The following is a 12748-nucleotide window of genomic DNA, read 5'->3' on the forward strand; positions in this document are numbered from 1 at the left end:
CAAGATATTTATAAAGACCTACTGATTTAGATGGATTCATTAGCCTTCTGTGCATGATTCCCTAATCAGACACCTAATACTGTTCAGGTACATACTCCATGCTATGATGCTCAATGGTTTCAATTTTCTGAATAGGATTTTTTTTTTTTTTTCAAAATAGCTTCTCACTGGATAACTCAGTGTTTTCAAAAGATGTTTCACACATGAGGAAGGACATTGTGTGAAGATAGCCCCTTGAATAAAGTGCATCTTCTCTCTGCACCTGTAAGACAAGAAGGATGGCCCAGGGACTGTGAGAATGATGGGCAGGTGTCCACACAGGTGACCACACCAGGAGAATCCACTGGTATAAGGGGAAGGGCCAGAGGTCACACCCAGATTTGCTTCGCTTCCTTCTGCTCTATCAGTTTTACGACCTATGTTTGACTATTCTCTGGCACCAAGGAGGCTGAACTTCAGAACAGAATTCCCATAATCCACAATTAATGTCTTCATAAAACTTCATATTTTTAAAGATTTTACTTATTTATTCATAAGAGACAGAGAGAGAGAGAGAGAGAGAGAGAGAGAGAGAGAGAGAGAGAGAGGCAGAGGGAGAAGCAGGCTCCATGCAGGGATCCTGATGTGGGACTTGATTCTGGGGACCCCAGGATCAAGCCCTGAGCCAAAGGCAGACGCTCAACCCCTGAGCCACCCAGGCATCCCAAAATTCATATTTTAAATTTGGTAATTGATGATTATACTTCACGGTTAAAATGTAATGCAATTTGGATATGCAAGAATGAGTTTAGTTATAAATTTAAGAAAAAGAAAAAATATATCTAGAAAACACTCCACTTCAAAAACGTGTAGCAACTGAACATATGTGGTATTTTATCCATATGAATTATTATATTTAGATTTTCTTTAGTAGAGTCAAACCAAAGGAGAGGCGAAACATCTCAGTGTGGCTGAGGCTTCTGTGAAGATCCCAAAACACAGAAGTCAAAGAGGCATTCAGTGTTTTATGGATTGGGGAGGAGGCTCCAGATTCTGACTTCCTTGAATAATTATAACTAGTATTGTGTTATTATTATTACTGTTTTCATTAGGCAGGATTTATTTCTTGTGAAGATTGGTAAATCTTTCTACTTCCATCACCTGGTTTATTAATATCAAGATTTGCCTTATTTAGTTTTTGAAAAAAAAAATTTAATAAATCCAGAGAAGAGTGTATGCCACTCCTTCCCCACAGAGAAAAAAAAAAGTATTTTTGATTTTCATATCCTCACAATATTACTCCATGGGTCTATGTCCTATTCTTTTATCATTTTATAAAGATGTATTATGCAGTTCATATTATTAACTGATAATTATCTTTTTAAGATTGACACACGTTGGTATAAGTCGTTTGGTTTGTTTGAACTGCTACATACAATTCCATTTTAGGATATGGCTCAAATTATTTACCCCTTCACTCATGAATGGGTGGTAATTTTATCTCATTTTTCTTTTGTACAAATAATGTTTGCCTGAATAGACTTCTACATGCCCCTTTATACTCACAGCCATGGTTTCCTACGGTACATGAACTAGAAGCGGAAGTGTCGGTTATGCCTATCAGACACGTGATCTACACTATATTTCCTCCATTCTCCCTATTTTAGTATTAGTCTAACTTCTAAAATATTGCCAATTACATTCCTTTTTTTTTTTTTTTTAATGCTTGCTGTTAAGACTGACAAACTTTTCAGCTATTCAGTAGCCCTGTGGGTTTCCACTTCCTTGATTGGACTATTGATCTGTGGTCATTTTCTTTCTAGTTGACTCTATTTATAATGATACATATTTATTCAATCTTCTGAATACAAGTCCACTGTCTTGATTTTTTATGCACACATTCTGGCTGTCTGTGGAATGCTTAACTTTTATCTGTTCACGGGCTCTTAATGTAGTGTGGCATTAATTATTAATGTAGTCAAGCATTTCAGATTTTCATTTTATTTCATTTACTTTTTGCGTCATGTTTGAGAAGTTATTCTGTAACCTGCACTCATAAAATATTCTCTTATATCTTCCAAAATTTTAAAACGATTTTCTGTTCCCCACTTTGTATACATCACTTTAAAGTCTCATCTAGCATAGCCTTTTCGATCTACATTAGGTCCCATCAGTCAGGTGAATGCCTGTGAGAGTAGGATACAAAACTGAAGTAGCAGCTATCGTCTCCCCCTGCCGCTGCTGAAGACGAAGATTGTAGGAGGATGAGTATCTATGGCTCTGTGGTGGTCCTTAAGGGTTCAGGTCCAATCTAATCACCAAGGTTTTAGCTGAGAATCACATGGCGAAGAGAGAGGAAGCAATACCAGAAGCTTTTTGAAGACCTGTGGTTTGAGGGAGACCTGAGAGGGTCAGCCTCCAAGGGTCCCCATTACCCAACTCCCTTCCGAGCCCTCTGTCTACAGAGCACATTTCGGGAGATGCCCTCCTTTTGCTCATCCAGTTTGGGATCCTGTGGATTGCTTATTTAGGCCAAGCTTTCTTTCATGTGCCAATTCTTTCAAAATATTACTGAGATTCTATTTTTGAGTAATTTGATTATAACCAAAATAACACTCAACTTTCACTCTCTATTTTGACTCTAAACCTACCAAACTTTTTTTTCTTTTTTTTCTCTCGCTGGTCTCTGTGAATGGCCCACCTTTCCTTCCCCTGATTTGTTAATGGCTAAGGCTGGGATCCCCGTGAGAGGACAGAGGACAGGTTGGGAGGGAAGGGATAATCCTTGCATCTGGACTGGTTCTCCTTGTCTTATAGGTGGGACAGCTTTGGGGAAGCCTCCAGGTTGGTCCTGTTTTCTGCTGTCTGGATTGCTGACTCTTCTAATTGTGTGAGGCCTCCTCTCAGTGGACTCTCATATGATTTAGGTTTTGGGGCCACCATAAGTGAGTTGCCCTTCTCAGCAGGCCCATAGATCTCCATTGTATGTTGCCCAAAGCAGCAAAGGAGCACCCAACATCTGCAAACATTCTGCTTTTCTATGTCCATTTTTCTAGTGCTTGAGGATCTTGGGAGCTTGATCTGTCTTCCAAATTGTTCAAGTGATTGTTTTATTTTTTTTTCCAAGTGATTATTTTAGTAAAGATTTGCTCCGACAGGACAAAGGACAGCACTTTCTCAGAATGAAGTATCCGTTTCCTCACCACCCACTCCCTACTCCCTTAAAAAGTAGATTATGGGGATCCCTGGGTGGCGCAGCGGTTTGGCGCCTGCCTTTGGCCCAGGGCGCGATCCTGGAGACCCGGGATCGAATCCCACATCGGGCTCCCGGTGCTTGGAGCCTGCTTCTCCGTCTGCCTGTGTCTCTGCCTCTTTCTCTCTGTATGACTATCATAAATAAATAAAATTAAAAAAAAAAAAAGTAGATTATGGTTCCATTGATACCCTTTTCTCTACAGCACGAATGTCCAGGTCCTTGGTAAGGGTGAATGTGTGAGGGTATGAGACTTTGGATGGCTGGAATAACAGATTGTGGTGGAGGCAGCCATCTGTCTCCCACTGCCCATGCTCTCACTCTTCCTTTTGAAATAGAACACTCCCTGTATGTTCACACTACCACTCTAGCTGGATCCATGACATCCCAGCGGGATACTAAATTTTATGACATTCATATTAGCCACTGGTAAGCATGTAAATAAAGTAGGGAAAATGGAATGTGAATTGAAACATTCTGGGCCCTTTCTTTGAAGTAGATCCTATCTACCCTAAAATATGCTGAATATTATTTTGAGCTGGAGGCAGTTAAGAATCAAAAGATACAGGATGAGTTCCCTTCCCCCCTCCTCTTATCTGCCTAGAAGTAAGGCATAAATTTCCCTTTGTGAAGGTAGCATGCATTTCCCCAATCTCTTATATCTGGATGAGAACAGCAGTCCTTACCACTGAAGACGAGGAGTCTGTATAAACAAACTTTACTAAAACAACTCAAAACTTCTATTAGTTTCCATATATATTTTCTAGGCACTTCCTCACAATTTATTGTTCTTTAAAGCCCAAGCCCTCTTTCCTTTGTTCAAAGAGGATAGATACTCTCACATCTAAAAACTTTGAATTCCACTCATTTACTGTGAATTCCTGGACATATAAAATATAAATAAATCCATATCCTTTACTCTATATTTTTATTTTTGTTTTTTGTGGGGTTTTTTTTTGGGGGGGAGAGGTTTTCTTGGTAAACTTAATTCACACAGCCCAATTTGTAGAGCATAAGAATGTAAAGGAAAAATCTCCTCCCCTGACATCTTAAATAGAATCTTACTCTAAAGTTTTGTTTTGTTTTGCATCGACATTTATCTCACTTGCTTGGAGACAAATGAATGCACCTGTTATTAACCTCCCTGCACCCAGAGGTAGAAGCCATAGAGTAGGGATGGCCAAGTACACCTGTCATTTCGGACCCTGAGTGAGTCAGGCAGTAAAACTTCATACTCAAGACAGACAAATCAGACACAGATTTCTGACTTCTATAAGCCACTTTACTCAGTGGTCTCTTTTATACCCACTTGACATCTACTGTGATAACACAGTGTTATTTTTAGGCAGGTGCATTTAATAGAAAGTCTTAATCCTGCTTCTTCAAGCCCAACATTTCTGTAGAAATAGCCCCGAGCTAGGAATAAGTAGTAGTTTCTTTCACCTTCTCCCCCAGTTTTGCCTCTTTTATGAGGAATCTCTATCTCAAGAGATCTGCTCAGGTTTCCCACGGTGTGTGAGCCACTGTTAGTGCCCTACTGTAGATCTGAACTCTCAGGTCCCCTCTGTCTTTTACTGCTTGCATGTCCCCTCTGCCTAGGGTACATTGGAGCATTTTCTTACATGTGAGCCCAGCTATGCATTTTTGTTTTCTCTTTATGTTTAATCTGTCAATGTTATGTGTTTGGAGAAGATGGGACATATCCAAGGATAAACTGATTGCTTTATTTTACATTAAAATTCTTTAGATGTCAGCCTTGAAGTAATTTGAAAAGGTGTGATGGAAAAAAAGTTGCAAATATCCTTATTTTATGCATTTTTTGGTGGATAAAGTGGTTCAAACATCTTTATTTTAGATAATCTTCAAAAAAAAGGGTGCCCTTACTTAATTTTATTTAGTATTATTTTTGTAAATTCCAGTTAGTTAACAGACAGTGTTATATTAGTTTCAGGTGCACAATATGGTGATTCAACACTTCCATACATTACCTGGTGCTCATCACAACAGGTGCACTCCTTCATCCCCATCACCTATTTGACCCATCCCCCTATCCACACACCCCCTCTGGTGACCATCTGTTTGTGTTTTTAAAACAATAAATAAATTGTTAAGGTGCTGGGGGAATAGGTTGGTGTTCTATATGTGGGGCAGCTCTGGGGATCTTAGGACAGTCTGGGATGTTGAAGCATTATAGGCATCATCTCCAGCTAACTGGATTATTTCCCCTTGCATTCTTCTTACTTCCATTTTTCTATACTGAATATACATTACTTTCCTAAGAAAATTGTTTTAAGGGACGCCTGAGTGGCTCTGTGGTTGAGCATCTGCCTTCAGCTCAGGGTGTGGTTCCAGGGTCCTGGGATCAAGTCTCGCATCGGGCTCCCCGCAGGGAGCCTGCTTCTCCCTCTGCCTGTGTCTCTGCCTCTCTCTCTCTTTCTCTGTGTGTCTCTCATGAATAAATAAATAAAATCCTTAAAAAAGAAAGAAAACGGATTTAAATTTTTTATATAGAAGGTATCTCTAGAAAGCTACTTTATAAGTATTTTTAATTTTTTCTCTAAGAGGATCAGAAAAAAAAAATCAGGCTGAGGATGATAAAGATAAAATAGTTGTCAGCTGAAGTGTCACAATTTCCCTGTATAATATTGTTATGATTTTCTCCCTCTTGGAAGAAGAAATACAAATGTCATAACACGTTTAGATTAGATATTGATTATTTTTGAATCACCAAATCAACCCAGAGGAGAGGCTTGATTTTTCATATTAGCATAAACAATCTATCTTCCCAAGTCAGATGATCTGGGGATGCAATAATGAGTGTCTGTCCTTTCTCTGTTGCTTCTGACTGGATCTTAGGAGAAAGGAAACCAGTAAGAGGTGACTTACTGCTTTGGAGGCAATGTTTCAAGCAAGGACAGATCTGACAAAGCAGCAAAACTGAGACAAGTAATAGAGGATAGCACCTGGCCAGGATCGTTGGTTAGAACCAATCATACATGATACTATATTTGCCCTGGTTTTACAGTGTCATGAGATCTGATCCTATTTTGTTGTGGTTGTTTTCCTGAGAGAAGAAAGAAGAGCCCTTCAGCATTGACCCAAAGCCCATAAAGAATCATCACATCCTCACACATCATCAGTCATGTTCATGACAAGGGAAACTGCCCAGGTAAAATGATAGTGAGTGACAGATGGTGGGATCAAATCAGCCTGGTTTATGGTAGTCAATTAAATTAGTGTTCACTTTGCTTACAGATTGCGATATAGAAAGTATTCGGTTTGGTCCAAAGATTTGTTGGTGGGAAGAATTCAAAGGAATTAAAAATATGCTGGGAATTATTCAAGCTACTACAGATGTTATTCTGCACACATACTTTATATAAGAAGATAGTTACAGCGTTTCCATGAATCAGATGGATAATGAGGAACCTCTTCCTATGGCTGGATCACAGAGGCCTGTGGGCATATTTGCTGCAAGACCTGGGAGTGCGTTAGCCCCATCAGTTGGTATTTGTGGCTTCTGAAGGTCCAGCTCCTTTGAGCCTGGTGCTATTTATCTTTATTTATTTATTTATTTATTTTTTACTTTTTCTCTCATTCCCAACCAGCCTGCTTTGAAGAAGACAATTTAGTCTACAATTATAGCCTCCAAAGTTGTCTAACATGGTTGAAATTATGGTAGTAATTTCTGTTCAACATTCACCTTTGTATAATTTGCTGCTGTAATACAAAATACATTTTCATAGCATGTTTAGGGAGAATATTTTTGAACACACAAGTAAATTGTTGCTTTATGCACAGTAGAGGATTCCATCCATATTTATAGAAAGAGAGTCAAGAAATATGTAAAAATCCTGTTTTCTAATTTTTTTGTTGTAAATTGAATCTGTGCCAACAAGTGACTTAGGGGAAGAAAATGCCTCTTTATTTCCAAGACACGCTATTGATACTAGTTTCTCAAACATTCTTTGGGCGAACTTAAAAATGTTTAAGACCTATAAAACTTCTTTTTAACGTGAGAAATAATGATCACAGGACACCTGATATTGTATTAAACGCAGTGACATTATTGTGTCTGAGACTTAATGTACCTCCATAATTGCTTAAATTAAACATAGGGCATAAGTAAGTACTGGAAGCTCCTTATTTTTTATCTTAAAAGTTAGTTAGTTTTCAGGTTACAATTTAATTATATGTAAAAGACATTTCAGTAGACCTCAGTGTAAGTTTGCAACTTAGAGATTTCTCTATTTTGTAGTCTTTTATCTTCAGAGATTTTATGACTATCACTTCCAGCAGCTGATGCTCTTCACGTATTACGGGCATCTGTCCTGGTTTAGATGTTGTCTACTCACAGATTCTGGACACTCCCCAAGAGTGTGGTTTTCTTTTCTTTTCTTTTCTTTTCTTTTCTTTTCTTTTCTTTTCTTTTCTTTTCTTTTCTTTCTTTCTTTTCTTTTCTTTTCTTTTCTTTCTTTCTTTCTTTCTTTTCTTTTCTTTTCTTTTCTTTTCTTTTCTTTTCTTTTCTTTTCTTTTCTTTTCTTTCTTTTCTTTTCTTTTTTCTTTTCTTTTCTTTTCTTTTCTTTCTTTTCTTTTCTTTTCTTTCTTTTCTTTTCTTTTCTTTCTTTTCTTTTCTTTCTTTTCTTTTTCTTTTCTTTACTTTTCTTTCTTTTCTTTCTTTTCTTTCTTTTCTTTTCTTTCTTTTCTTTTCTTCTTTTCTTTTCTTTTTCTTTTCTTTCCTTTTCTTTCTTTTCTTTTCTCTTTTCTTTTCTTCCTTTTCTTTTCTTCTTTCTTTTCTTCTTAAAGATTCTTTAGAAATTTATTTATAAGAGACACAGAGAGAGGCAGACATAGGCTCTCCTGGGGAGTCTGATATGGGTCTCAATCCCAGGACTCCAGGATCACGCCCTGAGCCAAAGACAGATGCTCAACCACTGAGCCACTGAGGCATCTCAACAGTGTGGTTTTCAACTTCACTGAGATGAGGAAGCAGAAGGCAAGCTGAGGACAAATCACAAGGTGACACCCTGCAAATTTCCCCCCTTCCCACTCCAAGGTGGGATACCTGTGACATTCTTCCAGGAAACTTATAACTATCTTAATGTTAATGCTTAATAGAGGGGAAAACAGTCTTAGCTAGATAATAGCAAGGCCTCCAGTATCCTGATGGTTTTCTTTAGTTTATGAAACTCCTTTTGGAAACCTTCCTGTTTCCTTACCTCCTCCAACTCCTAGGTATATAATCAGCCATTCCTCACAACCTTGGGGGCAGCAGGTCTTTCTGCTGGGTCCTGTCCCAGGGTTTTAATAAAACCGCCATTTTGCACCAAAGAAGTCTCAAGAATTCTCTCTAGGGCCATTGGCTCCCAACCTCTCCAACATTCCAAAACCAAATCAACTCGGTGGCTCATGGAAGGGAGTTATTTTTGACTTTTCAGTAATTACTACTTCTACTGTCTGTCATTGTGTGATTTGATCTCTTCCATGACAATGTTACCTGGTACTAGAAGACAAATCTGTGGTTTTTCCCAAATATATATTTGCATTTGTCGTTTTAAAGACACTAAAAATAATTTGATTGATTACATTTAGAAGAAGAATCCAATTTGCTTGTTCTTTGCTGTTCTTTTGTTTGTTGTGTTTACTTTGTTACTTTATAGATAATTTGCAAATCTTCTCTTAAAAAACTCAATACTTTTTAAAAAAAAGAATGTAGTGCTTTTTCAATATAGTATACTTTTGTGGAGAAAAAAATCCCTAATATTCTATTAAGTTACTAATGCATTAAAATTATTAAAAATGAGAGCATTCCACTTATTTATGTAGCTTTCAATTTTATCATTAACCATGAAAAATACAAAACCTCTGTCATGAGGAGGAAGGCTAGCTGAAGACAAAGCACAAGCAGACAACCTCCAACCGTCGTCCCCCCTCCACCCAGTCCTACATGGGATATGGGTGACATTCCTCCAGGAAGCTCCCAACTACCTTAATGTTAATGCCTTGCTAGCTCACAATTTCTAGGGCTGCAGGTCATTTTGCCCAGAGGCCCTGCCCCATCCTTTTAAAAAAACACCATTTTGCACCAAAGATGTCTCAAGAATTCCTTCTTGGCCTTTGGCTCTGGATTCCAACAAACCTACCAATATTCCAAAAAACTACATCAAAATCAGCAGGCATTTTGGCCAAATTGGTAGAGACAAACTATTCAGATAATTACCTATGATCTAAAGAAAGGGGATTTGGGGGATCTCTGCTGACTTCATACTAGATAGACAAAGGGGTCTCAGCTAAGTCATAAAAAAGGGGTGGTTCTTTGTGATGTGGGAAACAGAGGCAGAAGAGAAATTGTTAAATTTCTTTACTACCTACAGCGCATTGACAAGTCCTTGAAACAGCAGAGTGACCTTCCCTTAGGGACACACCTGCCTCGATGTTAATACTTTGCTAAGGGCAAAGGCAATCTTAGCCAGACCCTCAGGATCCTGTGCATCTATTTAAACATATAAAAATTCCTTTAGAAACTTCCTTTATCTCTAAGCCACCCCCCACCAAGATACTTGTTAGCAATCATCCCCTAAGCATATGGTCCACCAATAAACATCTGAAGGGTCTCATGACTCAGGTTTTATTAGAAGGCAATAAATGAGCTTCTCCCAAGAATAGCTAGCCCCCTCAAGGTCCTGGAAACCTTGCTTCCAAAATTCCTCAGAGACTTACGCTCTCCCTAACCTCCTCCCAAGTTGAAAGTATATAATGGTCCACTCCTTGTGACCTCAGTGCAGCTCTTTCTGCCCATGAGTCCTGTCCCATGCTTTAATAAAACCACCTCTTTGCACCAAAGATGTCTCAAGAATCCTTTCTTGGCCATTGGCTTCGATCCCTAACATCTTTTTCTACATCATTTGCAGTGAGCCTTTCGCTAGAATACAAGAAGTTAGAGGATTTCTTAACTTGGCTTAGGTGAAATTCAATATTGTCAACTGCAATACTTTTTTTTTTTTTCTTTTCTTTTTTTCCATCCTCCTTCTGGTGGAAAATTCTGGTAGAAATTTTTTGACTGTGTTGTTCTCCATCGTTTCCTACCTGAATTTTTATTCAGTTTTGAATAAAAATTTTAGATTTATTTCTGAATTTTCTATTTCCTCCAAGTTGTTGTACGTTACACAGGCTCTGACCTCAGAGTCATTGAAGAGTTCTGGGGCTAGAAGTTTGGTTCCAGACCACTGTAACAATGCGAATATTGCAATAAAATGAGTCAAATTAACTTTTTTGGTTTCCAAGCACCTATGAATGTTATGTTTACACTGTACTGTAGTCTATTAAGTATGCAATAACATCATGTCTTAAAAAATGTACATATCTTAATTAAAAACATTGCTAAAAAATTCTAACCATCATCTGGGCTTTCAGCAAGTTATAATCACTGATTACAGATGATCATAATAAATATTAATAGTAATGGAAAAGTTTGAAGTACTGTTGATGTGGTTTTTGAGTAACATTGGTGAGGTCTGGAGCCGACGGCCAAGAAAGAACTCATTAGACATCTTGGTGCAAAATGGTGGTTTTATTAAAGCGCAGGGACCCATGGGTGGAAAGAGCTGCTGCACTAGGGTCGTGCGGAATGGCTGATCAAATACTCAGGAGTTAGGGGAGGTAAGTAAAAAGGGAGGTTTCCAAAAGGACTTTCCTACACTAAAGAAGACTCTCAGGGTACTGGAGGCCTCGCTATTGTCAAACTGAGGTTGTTTTTCCCGCTAGCAAAGTACCAACTTTAAGACAGTTGGGAGTTTCCTGGAGGAATGTTATACTCTGCCTATCTCAAATATTTGTCATCGGGCCGCAGGTTATAAGGACATTTAATTTTATCAACAGCTCCTTCTGCCTTTGGTTCCCGGTTCATTGTGAGAATCACCAAAACGTGACATACAGGTACGAAGTGAGCACAGGCTGTTGAAAAAATGGCACCAAAAAAAAAAAAAAAAAAAAAAAAGAAAAGAAAAGAAAAGAAAAACAAAAAATGGCACCCAAAGACTTGCTCCACACAGGGTTGCCACAGCCTTCAATTTGTAAAAATGCATTATCTGTAGAATGCAAGAATGTGAAGCACAGTAAAGGGCATGTACCTGTGTAATCAGGGCTTTGTCTCACCCTTCTCTAGCCTCTTAGTTCTGCTTCTATAGAAGACTCGCCTTCTTTCCTGCTGCATATACTTGCACACTTTGTACATTTTATTCTCATTTCTCTATGAAACACTCAGAACTAACTTCAGGATGCAATGTGGATTTCTCCTGTGTTTTAGAAGCCCTCTTGTTTATTTATTTTTTAATATTTATTATTTTATTTCTCCTTTATTTAGCCCATAACAAACGTGCCTCTATTCTGGGTGCTTATCATCATCAACAACCATTGCTTTGTGTAGAGCCCTGCCCTTGGCTTGCCGGTTGCTATTAGAACCCTCTTCTTAAATCCAAAGCCTGGAAATGCTTGTGTTTAAACATACACTTCAATCTCACTTGTGACATACTCCCACACGGCAAAATGTGAGTTATACTTGGTTGTGTGACATGCTCAAACATTGACACATGTGTAGGAGATATGGAAATGCACTTCAGTTACCAGCTTGCTTTCTCCAGTCTCCTTCATAGATATTTATCAAGATCCACTCTTCACTGATACTCAGCTGTCACCTTTCTGACTTTTGGTTTCTAAGTGAGGCCATCCACTAGGTGCAAAATCCTGCATTTATGCTGCAGACAGATAATTGCTTTCAGTTTGGCTGGCAGAGACCATGAGCACCAGAATCCAAGGACACCGTGAGAAACAAATGACTATCTTCTTTCAGGTGAGGAAGACTCAGATGGTAACTACTTACATCATCCCTTCATTATAATTCTTATCTTTACTCTATGGCATGGTGTTAGCAGGCTAGATTCCTTTCAGATTCTTAGGGTAGGGTAAGTTATAGTTTTAGTTTCTAGCGTTATGTTGGTTTCTGTTGTTGTTACACTCTTTTTAAAAAAATTTATTTATCTTAGAGAGAGAGTAGGGAGGGGCAGAGGGAGAGATTCTTTAAGCAGACTCCTCCCTGAGTCCAGAGCCCTATGTGGGGCTGGATCCCACAACCCACGAGATCATGACCTGAGCCAAAACCAAAAGTTATTTTTTTTTTAATTTGACCCACTATATTTTTATTTATTTACTCCTGGTGCTCATGAACCGCCATCACCATAAACAATATTTTTCAGTTGCACCGAGTTGCAAATTTGATTCCAGAGTCAAAGAAAAAAAAAAAAAAAAAAAAAACCTTATTTAAAACATGTGTCCTGCAATGGGATGTTCTCTCATCCTCTCATATGCCTTCGAAGAGTACAGTTATTTTAAAATGAGAGTTTCATGCTTGGGAATACCGTACTTCCTTTTGTGTGGCCTCAAGGGATGCCTGGGTGACTCAATGGTTGAGCGCCTGCCTTCAGCTCAGGGTGTGATCTCAGGGTCCTGGGATCGAGTCCC

The sequence above is a fragment of the Vulpes lagopus genome, chromosome 11 (genome assembly GCF_018345385.1).
Source record: "Vulpes lagopus strain Blue_001 chromosome 11, ASM1834538v1, whole genome shotgun sequence".
NCBI classification, from domain to species: Eukaryota; Metazoa; Chordata; class Mammalia; order Carnivora; family Canidae; genus Vulpes; species Vulpes lagopus.